The following is a 19,078-nucleotide window of genomic DNA, read 5'->3' on the forward strand; positions in this document are numbered from 1 at the left end:
AATAGAAATAAAATTGTTAAACGGTAAAAATAATGTAATTATTAGTTATGAATAATAATAATAATAATAATAATAATAATAATAATAATAATAATAATAATAATAATAAAACGAAGAGGAGCACAGTTAGAGACAATGTCGGCTTTTTTTAACAATGAGTAAATTCCGTCTCTCCCTCAATAAGGATGGGGCGAACATAGATAAATAAATAAATGAATAATAATAATAATAATAATAATAATAATAATAATAATAATATATTAATAATAAAAAAAAATAATAATAATAATATATTAATAATAATAATATATTAATAATAATAATAATAAAATAATAATAAAATAATAATAATAATAATAAAAGTAGTAATATTACTACTACTACTACTACTACTACTACTAATAATAATAATAATAATAATAATAATAATAATAATAATATAAATAATGATAATAATAAAATCAATAAAATTTATATTATGTAATAACTTAATGAGAATACAAATAGTCTCGGTCCTGAAGGAAAATTGTCTCCGTCCCGAAGGAATTATACACAGACCGAGGATAATATCAGAGCTTATACTTAAATGTATGTGCTTTTTGCTCGCAAGTCACTCTTAGTTATTATTATTATTATTATTATTATTATTATTATTATTATTATTATTATTATTATTATTATTAATATTTTAAAAATATTGTAATTATTAATACGATAATAATGAAAATATTTATTAAATATTAATAATAATAATAATAATAATAATAATAGTTGTATTACATAATATTTATATTTAAACCATAGACCAATAGTAGCTTTTACATAAACGACATGAGTATAAGGGTACAGATATATATGCACGCACAATTAACACTCATATATACGCATACATACCAATACCCAGTCATATCCAACGACCATATGTATATAATATATGCACTCTTATACATAAAATGCATATATAAATAATAATATGCATAAAGAGATATTCACGCATACACAAACATGCACGCATATATATCCATACACATGTATATGCATACAATGATACGTACAGATCCAGACATGCATAAGTGCACCCATATGCATACGTAGAACCATGCACACATAACCATATGCGCACATGTACAAACATACCATATATACACATAAGCACATACACATGAATATATATATATATATGAAAGCAGTAAATTCGCTTTCGAACATTGTCATCGCTCGATATAGCACAAAAAAGGTATATAGAAACACGAAAACATTCAGTGATGGGCTGCACGAATGTGGCTTTTAAGCCCGATTAAACTCTGGAATTCCTTAGCACACATTATACAGACATGTGCACCACTAGCAGAACGTTCTTGTTATTCTTTTCTATGTAGGATCAAATGGCGTTTGAAACCGCCTGTCGTTTTGTACATCCGCCCGCAGTGGACACAGGTTAACTCCGGCAACTCAAGACTGCTTTGTGGCCCACTGTGCCGATAAGTAGACTTGTGACTCATCAGCTCAGCTCTGCACAGACATATTCTTCCGCACACCTCACACTCCAGACCAATTTGGCGCCCCGTCGCATCCACGGCTCCTTTCACTCTCCCTTTCGGCATATCGCGTTTCAGTCGTTCATACTGGGTTCGATCCACCTCAAAATTATCCACACCTCCCCGCAAGGTCCTTCTCCACCCTCTGCGATCCAAAGCAAAACTCTCCCAGGTTCTTTCATCAATTTCATATTTTTTTAAGGCGGATCATAAACAATCCTTAAATCTCAATTTAAGCTTTTTATCCAGATGTCTTCCCTCGACGAGCTCGCCATAAATGAGTTGTTTGGGAAATCTACTGTCTACCATCCTCGCCACATGTCCACTCCATCTCAGTCTAAGCTTAATAATGTGAGCCTAAAATGCTAAGGCATTGGGTCCGTTCCAGCACCTCCACATCACTGACATACATCTGCCAACCCACACCTAAGATTCGCCGTAGGCACATCTGGTGAAACGCTCAACACGTCTCAAATGCTCCCTGTATGTTGTCCAAGGTTCCCAACCATAGAGAAGAGTAGAGAGAATGCATGCAGCATAAACCTTAATCTTAGTTGGCAGCAAGATCCCATGACGTGTCCACAAACGCAAGTCCAAGTTTCCGAAGGCGTAATTTGCCCTGCTGCTCCGTAACGATACCTCATCATCCAGGGCACCAGACATATTCAGAGTGCTAGCCAAGTATACAAAATTAGTGACAATTGTTATCATTGGCTCACAGATATAAACTGATGGCTCATAGTATGGCATGCCCGGAGCAGTCTGATACATTAAGACACTTTTTTTTCAGATTGATGGGCAGGCCCAATGCACTGCAGGCAACCGCAAAATCGTCCTCAAGATACTGCATATCAGCACCGTATGAGCCACCAGATCACAGCCATCCGCAAAGAGCAAGTCACGAATCGTGTTGGTGAGTACCTTTGTACTTGCATTGAAGCGCCTAATGTTGAACAACCCCCATGGGGAGACGGAAAAATCGGGTATAGCCAACCATGTCTGGATGGAGAGGGGGGACCATCGCCCCCTATGGGATGAAGTAAAAATAATAAATAGAGAGACCCACTGGAAAGTGAGAAAACTTAAAGAAACAGCTCACGTGCTCGGACATAACAACCTACTGAGCACACCAAGCGTAGAGCTGAATGCAATTTGGATACCTCTAATGGAGAGAAAAAACCTTGAATAACAACATAGATATAACATTAACGAAAAACAACTAAGGATTGTCCTAGCGACATATGGCCGAGTGGTCCTAGATGTTGCATCAAAGTTTACAGTTATCCAAAGGTGCTGAGTTCAATCCTGAACGAAGGCAGTGAAAAGTAACATTCAAAACAGAAAATCAGTAACTATGTCCCAAAACCTAGCTGGAGTCCGGACACGGTACCCCCGTAATAATAATAAAGGGTTGGGTTCGAAACTCCTAACAACTGGTTCCCCAGTTGGATACAAAACAACTGACGAAGGCCGGAGGGCAAAAGGCCGAAACGTTGTGACAATAACAACCAAGATGAGGAAGTCAGTACGACAATCTCAATCAATGAAAACACCTCATCTCAAAAATACAGACAATTACTATTACAACCCCCCCAGTAGTTCGGTAACGAATATAGACACAATCCAAGCACCCGAAGGACCATGGTGAAATACAACGCAAAGAGTGTGAATGCTACCGCTCCAGAAGATATCTCACTACTGATCCAATTCTCTACCTATATAAAAGCCAAGTACGTCCAAGGATGGAATACTGTTGCCATATCTGGGCAGAGTACAAAATAGACTTCCTGGCTTAGTGGGGGATGCCCTTTTCTCTACCCTGCAACCTCTCTCTCACGTTGCGAGCCTATCCTTGTTTTATCGCTATTTCCATGGCAGGTGATTGTCTGAACTCCAATCTCTGGTCCCCCCTCGCCAATCTTTCACAAAAAACACCCGTCTAGCTGAATCCACTCTATATCTGTGCCTTAATCAAAACGCGGATTCTATGAACAAAGCTTCTTTCTTAGAACTGACGCCTGTGGAACTATGTTTCGTCTTCCTGCTTCCCACCGGACTACAACTTGGATGTCTTCAAGTCCAATGTTAACAAATTCCTAATGAACCGCCCCCTAAAGTAAACACTTCATCAAATCTTCACACTAACGTAATGTACGTGCAATAACCCTTCTCCCTGAGTGGCTTCAGAGCCTTGCAAAGTGGTGATCACTGTGTAAAAAAAATGCTAGAAAGTCCCTCTGCTTAAAACAATTTTCTACTGAGATAGGATAAGCTAGCTTTCCCCAACGTTGATGACAGCCTTCATATCATCGTGGAAGAGCTTTAATATGGTTACAAACTTGTCAGGACAGCCAAGCCTTTTCAAAATCTCCCACAAAGCATCCCTATTGACTGTATCAAATGCCTTAGTTAAATCGGTGAACACATGATGCAGTCCCTTTTGCTGTTCTATACATTTCTCCTGCAGTTTCCTGGCTGTAAACATCATATCCACTGTCCCTCGACATCTTCTGAAACCACACTGTGACTTAGGCAAAACATCGTCAGCAATGTGCTCCAGCATTCTGTCTAGCATGATCCTACAGAGCACCTTACCGACTACTGACACCAAAGAGATAGCCCGATAGTTTCCACATTCATCTCTGCTACTCTTCCCCTTGTATAGCACAACCATTAATGCATCCCGCCAATCCTGCGGAATACACTCATCCCGCCAAGCAGTCTACAAAAATTCCGCTAAGCGTTGCATCATTTTGGGTCCAGAACATCTAAAGATCTCCGCATGCAAACGATTCGGGGTAGGAGACTTTCCATTGTTTAGCATATTGACAGCTGTTTCAACCTCCTGGAGAGAAGAAACCTCTGCCAAGATATCCTTGACCGGATTGCTAGGAATCGACCTAACAAACTCCTGATCAACGTAAGAAAGTCTGTCCCGGAGGTCATCGAAATGCTCCCTCCATCCTTGAAGAATGTCGTTAGGGTCTCGAAGAAAACCCCCACCATCTCTCGAGCGCAGCGGAGTGATACGTGATCTGGATGTAGGCTGTATAAGACTTTGGTGTTGTTCGAATCCGAGTCCAGTTGTATTTCCTCAGCTTTCTACCTCCACCATTCATCCTGCATGTTACGCATCCTCCTCTGCACCTCGTGCTTGATTGTCTTAAACTTGTCCCTCAATCGATGTTCCTCAGCATTCGTCAAACCACCCCCGAGATAACCGTGAAATGCCCTGGCTTTTAAATCAAGCAGTGCCTGAATTTCAGTATCATTCTCATTGCACCAATCCTGATGTTTACGCTCACAATAAGCTAATACTCTTTCACATGACACGAATACTGCAGATATCCCTCATCTCACATTTTTTGACTAGCACATAGTCTATCAAATGTCATTGTTTTGAACCAGGATGCATCCACGTCGTTTTGTATTTGCCCTTCTGCAGGAACACGGTGTTACCGATTTTAAAACACATCTGTGAGCAAAACTGCAACAATATCAGATCATTGCTATTATACTTGCTAGTCCGTGTTTACACAGCACATCCCAGGTTTCAAAATCTCTTCCCACCCTAGCATTAAAATCTCCAAGGATGGAGATCTTATCAGCAGAGGGAATGCGTCTAACTACACTGCACAAATCAAGGTAGAAAGCAACCTTTCCATCTTCTGTTACATCCATAGTGGGTGCATAGACACTCCAAAAAGTTGTGTAACGACCATTTACCAGAGGTAACCTCATAGTCATGATCCGGTCACTCACACCACAGGGAAGTTCTTCCAGGCTAGAAATAATTGATACCGTTATAGCAAAAGCCACGCCTGATTCCCTCTTACATCCATTCGCTCTACCTCTCCAGAAAATGGTGTAGGTCCCAGCCAACTAAGAAAACTGTCCCTCATCAGCCAGCCTGGTCTCAGGCAGAGCAACTATGTCCATGTCATAACGTTGAAATTCCTAAGATACAAAAGCAGATCTACGCTCTGGACGCGTTATTGCTGACGGTAAGTCAAGCAGCGTCCACACATTCCAACAGCCGATGGTCATTGTCATATATTTCCTCGCAGTAGCATGATGACGACCGGGTGTAGGCTGTGGAGCCCTGAAACACCTGCCGGGCCAGGCCCTGGAAATTCCAGTTCCCTTATTGCTATTTACGTTTATAAGCATATTTTCCAACCTCATTGAGTGTTTTGCCGTGTTACGCTACAGTGAGATTTTTACTATAAAGATACACGAGATAGTAAAAGTATATCTAATTTATATCAAACAACACCTCTGCATGAGGATTGTTATCGTGGGGAAAGACTTTGCATCGAGCCAATCCCACTATCTAAACAACTACCCCATTGATCCAAAAAGAAGAGCATGTCAACATCATTGGATGCAGCAGTCATCGCAGGTTTTATATCAGAGTTTTCCTTCTCCTAGGGGGGGTTGCCTTCACTATGGCTTACAGAGCCCTCTCTATCCACCATGCGATTTGATCCATGTCTGGAACTTAGGTTGCTGGGCACCAGAGCATATTCCACACGGCAGTGGGTCATATATGCCGGAGCTTACAGGGCCTAAGCTCCCCTGGCGGTTTCTGTCAGGGTTATCTCACCCTTAGCCTTTGGTTACATAACCCTGTCCCATATACATATATATATATATATATATATATATATATATATATATATATATATATATATAATGGGTTAATAAATTCCAACGAAAGAAAGATGTATATTTAAATAAGGGAGTAGTCACCAACAATGTGTATTTTTTAAGATTATTTTATTATTCCGTGTCTTGGTTTTTCATTGAGAATTATGTTTGGATCATTGTAATAATGTTTTTAAGTCACTGAAATCGTTTACGCGCGTTTCAGACGGTCTGTGATGCGTCCTCGTCAGAAATTATTTTTAGTGCCCATGCCGGTTCCTTTTATTTGACGATAATATTGATTGTTTAATTGTAAATTGTTATGTCTGAGGATGAAGTATATAAGCTTACAAATGTCTTCTATTTTGGGAAATTATTGTAAAGGAGGAATGTTCTACAGGCTTCTACTCCCTCGTCATGAGGGATGTTAGTGTACAGAGCTGATACATCTAATGTGACTAAAATAATTTCTTGTGAAAGATTGTCGATTTGTCCGATAGTGTTGAGGAAATGTGTGGTGTCCTTAATATAGCTAGGGATGTTGGGTAATAAGGGGGTTAGCATTTTATCTATATATCCAAAGATATATTCTGTTAGGGTGACTATTATTATTATTATTATTATTATTATTATTATTATTATTATTATTATTATTATTATTATTATTATTACTACTACTATTTTCGTTATATCTAATCTTCTATCTGCACCATTTTCTTATATATACACCGTTTCTCTCTCACACACACTCTCTCTCGCTCTCTCTCCCTCTCTCTCTCGCGCTCTCTCTCTCTCTCTCTATATATATATATATATATATATATGTTTACATATATGTTTACATCGTTAACTTCATATCCCTACTTATTCACTCACTTTATTTTATACATGTCTTTAAATAGTAATTGATATTTTTGTTTGACTATATAAGTAAGTGCATATGCGCCTATATATGTATGTGTTTATATGGGGATGTGTATACATATATCTGTACATATATTGTTTATATATATATATGTGTGTGTGTGTGTGTGCACGTCACTGTCCATGTAATGCATAATTATATTGATGTGCACATCTTGTGCTGCCTTACATGCTCTTGTGTTTAATTTTATGCTTATATATTCATATATGTATGTATATGTATGTATATTTATATATGTGTATTTATGTGGATGTGTATTTGTATATTCTATATGTATGTATATGTATATATATTCATGTGTATGTGCTTATGTGTATATATGGTATGTGACATATATATATATATATATATATATATATATATATATATATATATAAGTGAACGTGTCTGTGTGTGTGTCTGTGTACATTTTCCTACGCAATAACTCTGTCAATTTTTAGTCTACAGACTCGAAATTTGATATGCAGGGTTTGGAGATTTGGGAAAATCGATGCTATTGGGTTTGGGCCATAAATTTGGCGATTAAGGGGTAAAACTTCAAGAATTTGACCTTTGAGATCTCTACTAACTCCTCCAACAATTTTGGGTCTACGCACTTGAGATTTTAGATATAGGTTCCTTGGACATGGATCTAATTTAATAACTTTATTCGAGCCCAAAGGAATAAATTTCAAGGAGGCATAATAGGGGTCAAAATTTAAACATTGACCTTTGCGGTGTCTTCCAAATTACTCATACAATTTCTTGTCTAAATATTTGAAATTTTACATAAATGGTATTCAGAGATATAGGCAAGCTTTTTCATCAGTTTGGGTCGGGAATTCTTAGTTACCAATATATAAATGTATGTATATATGTATGTCTGTTTGCATGTATGCCTTAAACTTTCAATAGAGGCGACGGATTGTAGTAAGATCAGTATCGTTTTAAAGTTCGACCTTCCATGCGACAAATACCGAACAATTGGCTAAAAACATTAATATCTTCCCCTTCAACTAGGCACTTTTCTACAGTGGGGGTCAATTTTTCGCCGATATTTTAGCAAGTAGTCCTCCCCTTTAGATTGTCTAGCCTTAATTTTTAAAAAATGACGCTTCCGGTTTGCCGGTGTTCGTAACAGCATAAACGTTAGGTTTTACCCCGTTCTTTTCCTCCTTTGCGGAACGGATTCGAGCCTGCCTTCCTACTACCACTTTTTTTTGCTCAACATACACATCCAAACACACGGGCAACGCCGGGCTGAAATGTAGTATATCTATGAAAGTGAACGTATATGTGTGTATGTCTGTGTACATTTCCCTACGCAATAACTCTTGCATTTTTAAGTCTACAAACTCGAAATTTGATATACATGGCACTGAAGTTTGGAAAAAATCTATGTGATCGGTTTCGGCCAGAAATTTGGCGGATAAGGGATTAAAGTTCAACGATTTGACCTTTGAGAACTCTACGAAACTCCTACGACAATTTTGGGTCTAAATACTTGAAATTTTTGATATAATGTACCTCTGCGGTCTCTAACAAATTTCTCGGAAATTTTACATAAGTGTATTCAGAGATAGGTAAGTATTTTTAATCGGTTTGTGTCAAAATATTTAGTTACCAATATATATATGTATGTATGTATGTATGTATGTATGTATGTTTTCTTTTCTGCCTAAACTTTCGAAAGAAGCGACGGATTTTTACAAGATCATTATTATTTTGAGCTTCGACCTTTCAGACGACGAATATCGGAAAATTGGCTAAAAAATTGGCAATACACAATTCCCCCACTAGCCAACAACCACGAGGTTGTTTGCTTTGCAACGACAAGGCTAATATACTTGCCAGCCAGGTTGCCTCAAACTCCACACTGGACCCTACAAACCATCCCCTGCCTGACTTTCCTTTGCGGACATACGCCACGCTAGACGATCTAAAAGTCACCCCTGCTCAGGTGCATGCTATCATAAAAAAAAACATAATTAACCATGTTCTAGTTCGAGACCATAATTAACCATGTTCTAGTTCGTCACCTTACAGATGCTAAACTTCTGACTGACAAACAATATGGATTTAGACAAGCCCGTTCCACCACAGACATCCTCACTGTAATATCTGATCGTATATACCATTCACTGGACAAAGCGGGGGAGGGCAGAGCGGTAGCTCTAGATATATCTAAGGCTTTTGACAGGGTATAGCATGAGGGTCTCCTCAGGAAAATTAAATCATACGGTATCACTGGTAGAATACTTAACATAATTAAATCCTTCTTAGATAAGAGAAAAATCCAGATTGTCCTCGACAGTCGTACATCTAAACAATATGATATAAATGCGGGAGTGCCTCAGGGGTCTATCCTTGGACCCCTATTGTACCTAATATTTATTAATGACCTCCCCGGCAAAACTGCCTCTGAGATGGGTATATATGCTGATAACACCACGCTCTATAAAAGCATGACAGGAAAACAAATGAACACATAACTAAAGAAATGGCAAAAACACTAGAGGATGACCTCCAATCTGTAATGGAATGGGGACTTAAATGGATGGTCACTTTCAATGCTGCCAAGACTGACCTGGTTTCCTTCAATAATTACAAGAAACCTTTTCTGCCACCAATAGCAACTGCCAGTGACTCCCTTATCTGAGAGCACATCTTTCAAACTGCTTGGTCTAACGTTCACAGGAAACATGAGTTGCAACAATTACATAGAAAACATTTCCAGGGCCGCTGCAAATAAGGTAGGCTCTCTCTACCGTGCTAGAAACTACTGACACCTGAAAGTATCCTGTAACTCTATAATACCACCATTCGCCCATGTATGGAGCATTGCTGTCACGTTTGGGCTGATGAGTCTGCTGCTAGTCTCTTGCCCCTAGACAAGGTTCAAAAGAGAGTCACCAATCTGATAGGCCCTGAACTGGCATCTACGCTTCAGCCTCTGTCCCATCGACGAAACGTTGCATCCCTCTTCCTGTTGTACAAGTATTTTAATGGTGAATGCTCTGACGAACTGCGGACACTTGTGCCCCCACGAAGTAGACACCATCGACGAACCCGACAGGCAGCAAAATCCTACCACCATACAGTAGAGATCCCTAGATGTAAAAGATATTTCTACTCCAGTAGTTTCTTCCCCATAACCGCTAGACTGAATTCCATTCCAGGTCCCTACTTCCCCAACTCTATTGACATGCAGAAGTTCAAGTGTAACGTTAACCGATATCTTGCTGCCCAAATCCCAACATAGTGCCCCAGTAGTTGCTGCCCCTCATAGTAGCCCCCTACACCAAAGTGGCAAAGTGCCTAGTTTGGGGTGAAAATGTAACAATAAAAAAAGAAAGTCATTAATATCTTCACCTTCAACTGGAAACTTTTCTACAGGGAGATACACTTTTTTCGCCGATATTTTTGAACGTCATCCTCTACTTTCGGTTATCTAGCCTCAATTTTAACCTACGTCACTTCCTTTTTGACGCTGGTCGTAACAGCAAAGACGTCACTGTTTTCCCCCTGTTCTTTTCCTCCTTAGCGATACGGGTTCTAACCTGCCTTCCTACTACCACTTTTTTTTTTACTCAACATACACCTCCAAACGCCCGGGCAAGGCCGGGCTGAAATGCTAGTATATCTATAAATATGAAAGTGGCTGTCTGTCTGTCTGTCTGTCTGTCTGTTTGTCTGGGCATATTTCCCTACACAATAACTCTCTCAATTTCCGTCTACAGACTCGGAATTAGATGTACACTGTAGTGTCGTTTGGGAAAATCTTTGTCATCCGTTTTGTAATCAGCGATTGGCCGCTAAGGAGTTCAACGAGTTGACCTTTGAGAACTCTACCAAACTCCTCCGCTAATTTTTGGTCTAAACACTTGATATTTTATATATAGGTTCCTTGGACGTCCGTTTTCTGCACGGGTTCGAGCCTGCCTTCCTACTACCACTTTTTTGTCTTTTTCAAAACATACACCTCCAAACACCCGGGCAACGCCGAGCACCCATGCTAGTATATCTATAAAAGTGAACGTGTCTGGGTGTATGTGTGTCTGTGTGTGTACATTTACCTACGCAATAACTCTGCCAATTTTAAGTCCACAGACTCGACATTTGATATACAGGGTAGTGAGATTTGGGAAAATCTTTTTGATTGGTTTTCTGCCCGAAATTTGGCTGTTAAGGAGCCAAAGTTGAACGATTTTACCTTTGAGTACTCTACCAAACTACTCCAACAATTCTACGTCTAAACACTTGAAGTTTTAGATAACGGTTACTTGGACATGGATCTAACTTAATACCTTAATTTGACCACCAAACACTAAATGTTAAGGGGTCGTAATAGGGGTCCAATTTATAAAAATTGGCTCCCTTTTCTTTTTTGCTCAAACTACACTTGCAAACACACGAGCAACGTATAATAACACTAGCCTGAGTACCCAGTGTTGCCCGGGTGTCTTGAGGTGTGTTTTCAGATAAAATAAAGAAAAAGTGGTATAAGGCAAGCAGGCTCAAACTTGTATGCGTCCACTGTCAAACCAGAAGTGTGGAGGTTTTGAATTAAAGCTAATTAATCGAAAAGGAAGCATAACTTTCAAAAATATCAGCGAAAAGAGTGACCCCCTCCATGTAGATATGTGCCCAGTTGAAGGTGAAGAATTTAATGTTTTTACCCATTTTTTCGATATTTGTCGTCCAAAAGACCGAGCTTTTGAACATTTCCGGTCTTTTGAATATTAATCGCCTCTGTCGAAGTTTTAGCCAGATAGATAAACATACATACATGCATACATACATACATACATACATACATGGATACATTTAAACAGACCGGTGAGATTTATATTATGGATGATTGCAGGAATTCCCCTCTGGAGCTAAGTAGCGTAGGTATAAACATTTAATATATCCACCCTAATAGCCAATATCTTATGAAGTTTACGACCACCATTTCTGCAACATTAACTCGTGCTAACAAAATGCCACATTATATCCTATGAGAAACACAATCACAATCGGCACATCTGCAGAGAAAGGACTTCCTATTTTTCTCTCTCACTATTTAGTGCTCTCACCGCTAGCAGTTGACACCGGGACAAATTCTACATTTTCTTACCCTACTGTGCTTACATAATATACATGGCATAATCTTTCCATTTTATATTACCAACATTTGGTCAGGGGTATCAGTGTCTGAGATTCTAATGGGCAGGCAGTGGATCCAACTAGCAACCGTACTCACTTTATTATTTGGGAAATGGTGGGGGAGATATACGTCCACCAGCAATGCCGGTACGCGGGTTCTGCTTGTGTATATGATCCGAGGTTGTTGTTTTCAAGAGTTGAACTGACCAATGAAGTTTAATGAGGTTAGTACAAGAGTGCTCAATATCGAAGTAGGGTAAGGTACATTGTTTTTTTTTTAAATAAGCTGTCATATATTGCTACACATCTAGTTATCAGTAACTAGAATCTTCTTTAGGTGATACAGCTAATACAAAAGCAAAGTTTTAATAAATATATAAGTCTTTCCCCGTCACAAAGCGTTAATAGCAGAAGGATCCGTCAAGTGTTGTGAAAAATAAGATTTGCTTGTATGTAAATAAGACCCAATACGAAATTTTAGTCTGTGTTGAGATATAATATAAATGGGAAAGAAGGGTGTTAAAAGATCGAGATAGAGTTAATAGAAGACTAGAAAGAATAGTATTGATGTGTGATGGCTGCCTTAAACGTTAAACCTACTAGTAGGGGCATGTGAACACCATGAAAAATTAAAGTAACTTAGAGGTAACTTAACAGCTTCTATTTCCTAAACTTTGAAAGAAACAATTGCCATTTTAATGTGAATACACATCAATTACATATTTTCAAAATTGTAGCAAATTCTCATATTCTTTCGTCAGAATGTTGGCACCCCTGGAGCCTGTTTATGTTCGCCTTGGGGAAAGAGAGCCATTTCATCCTGCTTGTGTTGTTTCAACTGTGAATCCCCATACTTTAATCGTATTGAAAGTTTGTGATTGCATCTAGGGAAAAGAGTTAGATTCTACAAATTTTCATTAAAAAAAGAAAGAATTAAGAGCCACACTTCGGGAAGAGTAGCAGAAGAATAGAGGCAACGAACTGCAAAAATTTAGTCACTAATATGCAAAAACTAAAACAACATATAACACAACATTTCCATTTTACACGACCTAATTTTCAAGTTTGAGAAAAAAGGGATTACAGTGAGACAATATAAGGACATTACAAATACTGTTAATATTGTTAAAATAGATTTATTAATGATTTACTATTCCTGACATTCAAATGTATAAGTTTGAATCACGATTTCGATCTTTCAATGGTGCTCCATAATTTAAATCATAGCTGTATATATATATATATATATATATATATATATATATATATATATATATATATATATATATATATATACATTGAAATCCAACTATTTCTTTACTATTGCTATTTTTCTATTTACTTTGAACCATGTGTTTGTATCCACGAGAACAACACACCCTGCTTATATTAGAGGAAAATACTTTGGAAATTCTTTTTTCTGCTTTGAGAAAATGAAATACGATTTTGAAGTCTAGTGAAAAAAATCTTGCCACGCTTCAATCTTTTTTCAAAGAAAAGGAAATCTGTTCCTTATCATTACTATATCGTTATTTTTATGCGATATGCTTGATAGCTATAGAAAATTCGCTAATGGATAAGTTCAGTTTGCAGGTGCCACTAAGCCTGAAATATTATTGCTATTGCAATTTCATTAATCTTAACTACTTAACATCATCATCATCATCATCATCATCATAATAATAATAATAATAATAATAATAATAATAATAATAATAATAATAAAAAAAAAGGAACACTAGGAAAAATCCCGAAAATCTTTGAAAAAAAAAGAGTGGGAGAAATTGGAATCAGAGGAATGACTAAGAAAATGCAACGACCAACAATAATGAAAACAGCTGAAATATTATGTACATAGAGAACAGTTGTGTGAAGTTTCATAAAAATCGGCCCAGCCGTTTATGAGTACATGGGAACAAACTCTCATACACACAAACGCATACACAAAATTTCTTTTATATAATAGTAGATAGATGTATGTTACCACAGGCAAGATAAGGTACTCTTCTACCTACCTGGATATGTTTTCTTTTTTAGTGCTTTGATCGGCTCCCAGCGCGTTGGCGCCAAATCGCTAACGTTTATTTTTCATTGCTTCGCATTACCTTTAAAAAATATTTATTTTTTCTTTTTATTTTACCAGCGGGGGGGGGGCGCTTAGCTTTTCTCGGGCATAAAATTTTTTTGATACATGGACGAAATGGTTTTGTTTATAGAACAAGAAATATGCGAATATTAAGCTGTAATCAATACATCAAGAATATTCCCGGATTCACAAAAAATAGCTTCAAAATAAAATTCTGTTAGCGCAGTAAATAAAAGTTTTAAAACATAAAATATATAACAATCTAATTTTTAATGGCTTCTCTTTATAGCAGTCTGTATGTGGATGGTGATATTTTACTTTTTTTCGAATTCTTCTTTTGTATCGACTATGGGTTTATTAAGCAAAACAATATAAAATTTTACATATTTTTCAAGGTATCCCACTCACCAGGGCCAAGAGGCCACTGGAGCTTAAGGGTTAAAGAGTGTAGACTGGTCAAAAAGAAAATATAGCAATCGTTGGAAGTGTAAATATTATAAATTGGATTACTTAAGGGGGACGGCTCATCAAGAACTTGTTTACGTTGAACTTGAAGACAGGTATAGTGTAGCCAGCTGGAAAGCAGGTACATGGAAGACAGTTCCACGGGTGTGCAGTTCTAAGAAAGAACATTTGTTTATAGAATGTATGTTTAGGTTTATGCACAAATTAATGTGGAGGGTATTATTGATAGTGTGTATAGTCAAACGAGTATTTCTCATGATATTAGGGGAAATTAATTCTAAAACAAAACATACATGTGTGGCATCATTTATTGAAAAAGAATTAGTGGAGACTAACACACATGTGCGACAAGCGCGGAGCAGACAAACTGCTGCAGAGGCAAAACATGAAACGCCACTCTAACTTCCCCTACACCTTACCACATAACTGACCCCCACCAAAAATGTGAAAACAAACAGCCAAGTAGAGTGAAGGAGGAAAGAAAAGTCAAGGAGAGAGTACTAACCAGATCTCCGCTGTATAAGCGTGAAGAGAACTGGAACCTTGGCGAGACTTATTGCCAGTCAAATTCCAGTGAAGACCAATAGCCGCTGCCTACGAGTAATCAATGGCGAACAGCTGCTGCGATAATGCAAACTTAGTTGCAAATAGTATCGACAGAGGTGCAAAGTACTGGAAATCTGGGCTAACTTGTTGTCACTCAGATTTCATGGAACACCATATGCTGGTGTTAACGAGAGATCTTTGACAACCTGTGTAAAGGCTCCTTGTGAACCACTAATAAAATGCTTGAAATGCTAGAAAAATGCGAGTCTTAAAACCACTTTGAATATCTGTCGTCTATTTTGCTAATTACTCCAGGTAGTATTGCGTAATCCATTTCCGATTCCAACTAGACTCCTGGCTATGATCCTACTGTTTAAAGTACTTTAAAGTATGTGCTGATCATTACGGTGGCGTAGCAAATGGTCAGAAACGTCAGCAATAATTTAAATGCTCATGTTTCTTTAAGCATAAAAAGTTTGACGGTGAATATTATAATGCCTTTATAACGCTGTTTGCGCAGCCGAGCGTAGATTTTGGGAATAAACGGGATGAAAGAAAGGGATTATATAAAGGAAGGATGGTATAATCCTATGTCAGTGTTGTTATAGTGTAGAATGAACATATGTTCTTTCTAAAGTTTAGACGACCATTGTTACTTTATTACAGCTACAGCAAGTTTACATTAATTATTCGTTCTCACAGGAAATAAAAGGAAAATATAAGAAGGAGGTGAGCAATAGGGATTTAAAAGCATAAGATAAAAATAAATATTATGGATGAAGCCGTAAATAGTCGGGATGACACCTCAATAAGGACGTGTTTTTATGTAACTTGAAATTGGCCATATTATATTCAGCTAGGAAGCAGCCGCGAGATATTTTGTCCTACGCACAGACAAAATAAAAATATGTTTATTTATATTCTCATTTTATTTCGGTGCATATAGACCGTAATGCAGTGGTTGTAGTGAGACGAGTGTTCGGTGATAATTTTGATTGGCACAGATTGAAGCAAATTCTAGCAGCTGATATCTTTTGGTGTATTTTGATTTTATACAGAGAGAGGACTGCGTCAATTCATGTAATCGTTTGTTTTATGAATTGTAAAATGTGTTCTTCGATGGACACAAGTCTGAAGCTTATAGTTTTTATGCTGATATGCCTTAAAAATCTCAAGTTTCTTCCTGGTCACAAATTATATTCTAGAACATTTTGTAGACATTTAGCAAGACAAAGCAAATATCATATCTATCTGGCGAAGTAAAAAGAGATGTGAAGCTTTGTTCTGATGGGTTATCAAAACATATCAAAATATGTCAGACTCGGTGATCTGGTCAAGTTTGCACCGGAAAGTTTCTGAACAGCTGACCGAAGTTGACGTATCATCTGTCATCTGTCATATGTTCTGGTTTGCTGGAGATAGTGTTGAGCTGGATTTCGGACACTGAAGAGAGAGGGTAGTTAACTGTTATTCCTTGGCCTTAGAAAGCAGTGACGTGTCTCAAAATGGAGACGAATAGACACCCAGAGGCCGGATATTTACTTTCGATTCTTTAACATAATGACATTTGGAAAGCGAAATTAAAAAGTATATAAAACTAATCATCGTATTGGATCATTTGAAACGACTTTGCTCAACAGATACCCAGGTGTGTTGATATTGACATCTGTTTGTATCGCAGTGTCGAGGAAGATCGAAAGACCGAGGGGAAAAAGGCATTAACAAAACCTGGATTTGCATTGAAAACATGCAGAGCCTTATTATTCAAATATCTGTTTATAAATTCATTGATTTCATATTTTATTATTAATTTTAAACATTAATGTAATTTAAAAATATGATCATTAAGGATAAATTGTTTAACACATTCTCATATTTTATAAGCTATTGTATGCCTCAGCCAAACTCAGGTATGCTTGTTAATGGATAACACATCTTGATCAGTCAATACAATTCCTTCCTCGATCAGGTTTTTCATCCTACTGATGTCATTTACCAGGAGAGTTCGTGCTGTCTTATTATTTATTACTAACCGGGCCTTTGTTCATGTGATTGATGAGTTCACACCTTTGCAGTAAATCAGTTAGTGTGTATTTTGATAATGATCTCGTTTGTACATGTCATACAATTAATCCGAACAGAGCATCGTCCCTGATCTAATGTTGAGGCAAAGAGAAATCATTAAATACCGTAGAAAAAAATAAATGAGATCACTAAGGTTTTCAACCATTCTCTCCAGAAGCCATGCAAGCGAGACAATGCCAATAATGCAGAAATAATCTTATTTGAATGTTTTCTTTAAGTCTCTTTCCGTTTGCATCATACTTTTCCGTAAGTAGAAAAGTTGAATTATAACTAGCTACGATATCAGTAGTCTCTCTCTTCAGAGATAATACTCTTCAATTAAAACTTTACATAAAAACCCTCAACGATCATCTCTGTATTTTTCTTCATATTTTTTTTAAAATTCATAATGACAATCACATCGTGTATATCCGAACACCTTCCTGTTGTCATTGGTTTCACCAATATTTTTGTAGTCAGCATTATTTCTAAAATTCCATTAGATAGTTATTAACGAACTGGATGTGAACTTGGGATGCGCAGCTCGTCAGTCTGTGTTGTTAACTATTGAACCATTGTCAACTCTCTTTGTTTTGGTTAATCAGATGAGACGATCGATGGCCACTAAACAACGCGGTGAAGAGAGACAGCAACAAATTAAAGAGTAAAATATATAAACATGTATAAAGTATCTACGTTTGTAAATGGATTTTTATTTGGTTTAGGCATTGCACATGAATTATTCCATATAAGCATGTATATAGTGCATTACACATGAATGACAGGATTCCATAATAACACTACGTGGCCATTTCCTTTTTTAATTAGATGTATACTGCTCTTCTTTATTAGCTTACTTTAATTCGCATAGTTTATTTTGTTATATAAGTTTAGTATAAGAGTTGACATCACCTAGTAAATGTTGTATGTCTTATATCGTATACTGTATTACCAATAGGATCAAACACAACCGTATTATTTTTCTATTCCATGTAGATAACAGAAACGTTAGGATAACGAGAATAGAGAAATTGACAGTCTTCTGAAACCAGCAAAGAGATATAGTGATTACTTAGAAAATTTGTGTCGGATATATCAACGTGTATTAGCTCGGCGCAATGTAGAGAGGCAAAATTGCAGTGAATTAACATTGCTTGCCACAGAGACATTATAAAACTACACACGTAAATTGGAAACAGGAATTAAAATAATTTCGAAAAATAAAAAGCATGCTTACGTTTTATTATGATTAAGCCGAGTATTTATGGAATATTCTGAACATTTTTCTTTTGTAAGGTGTCTCAAAAGATATACTTACATTTTACGTGTTATTATCCTTGTCTATGCAATACTTTTTATTATTTTGAACATTTGCGGACATGATTCTTCAATTAGATTTGTATTTAGTATATTCAAAGTAATGCTATACTGTATATTCATACATAAATGTTCCATCGTGAATTTAAATTGTGAGTATATTCTTTTATTTTAGACACCCTGTAAACTTTATTTACTGGCTTAAGATGCGTTTTGCTTCGATAGTTTTTTTTTTATATAAATCTGCAGATTTGTTAATGTTTGTTTGATAAGTCGAGTTCATTCTTTCTCGTTTATTTCTAAATGTACGTCACTGACTTTTTTAGCAAGTGTCATTTGCTTCCCTTTGTATTTTCAAAA

This window comes from Euprymna scolopes, chromosome 14 (assembly GCF_053919585.1).
Source record: "Euprymna scolopes isolate OS-2025 chromosome 14, ASM5391958v1, whole genome shotgun sequence".
Lineage (NCBI taxonomy): Eukaryota > Metazoa > Mollusca > Cephalopoda > Sepiida > Sepiolidae > Euprymna > Euprymna scolopes.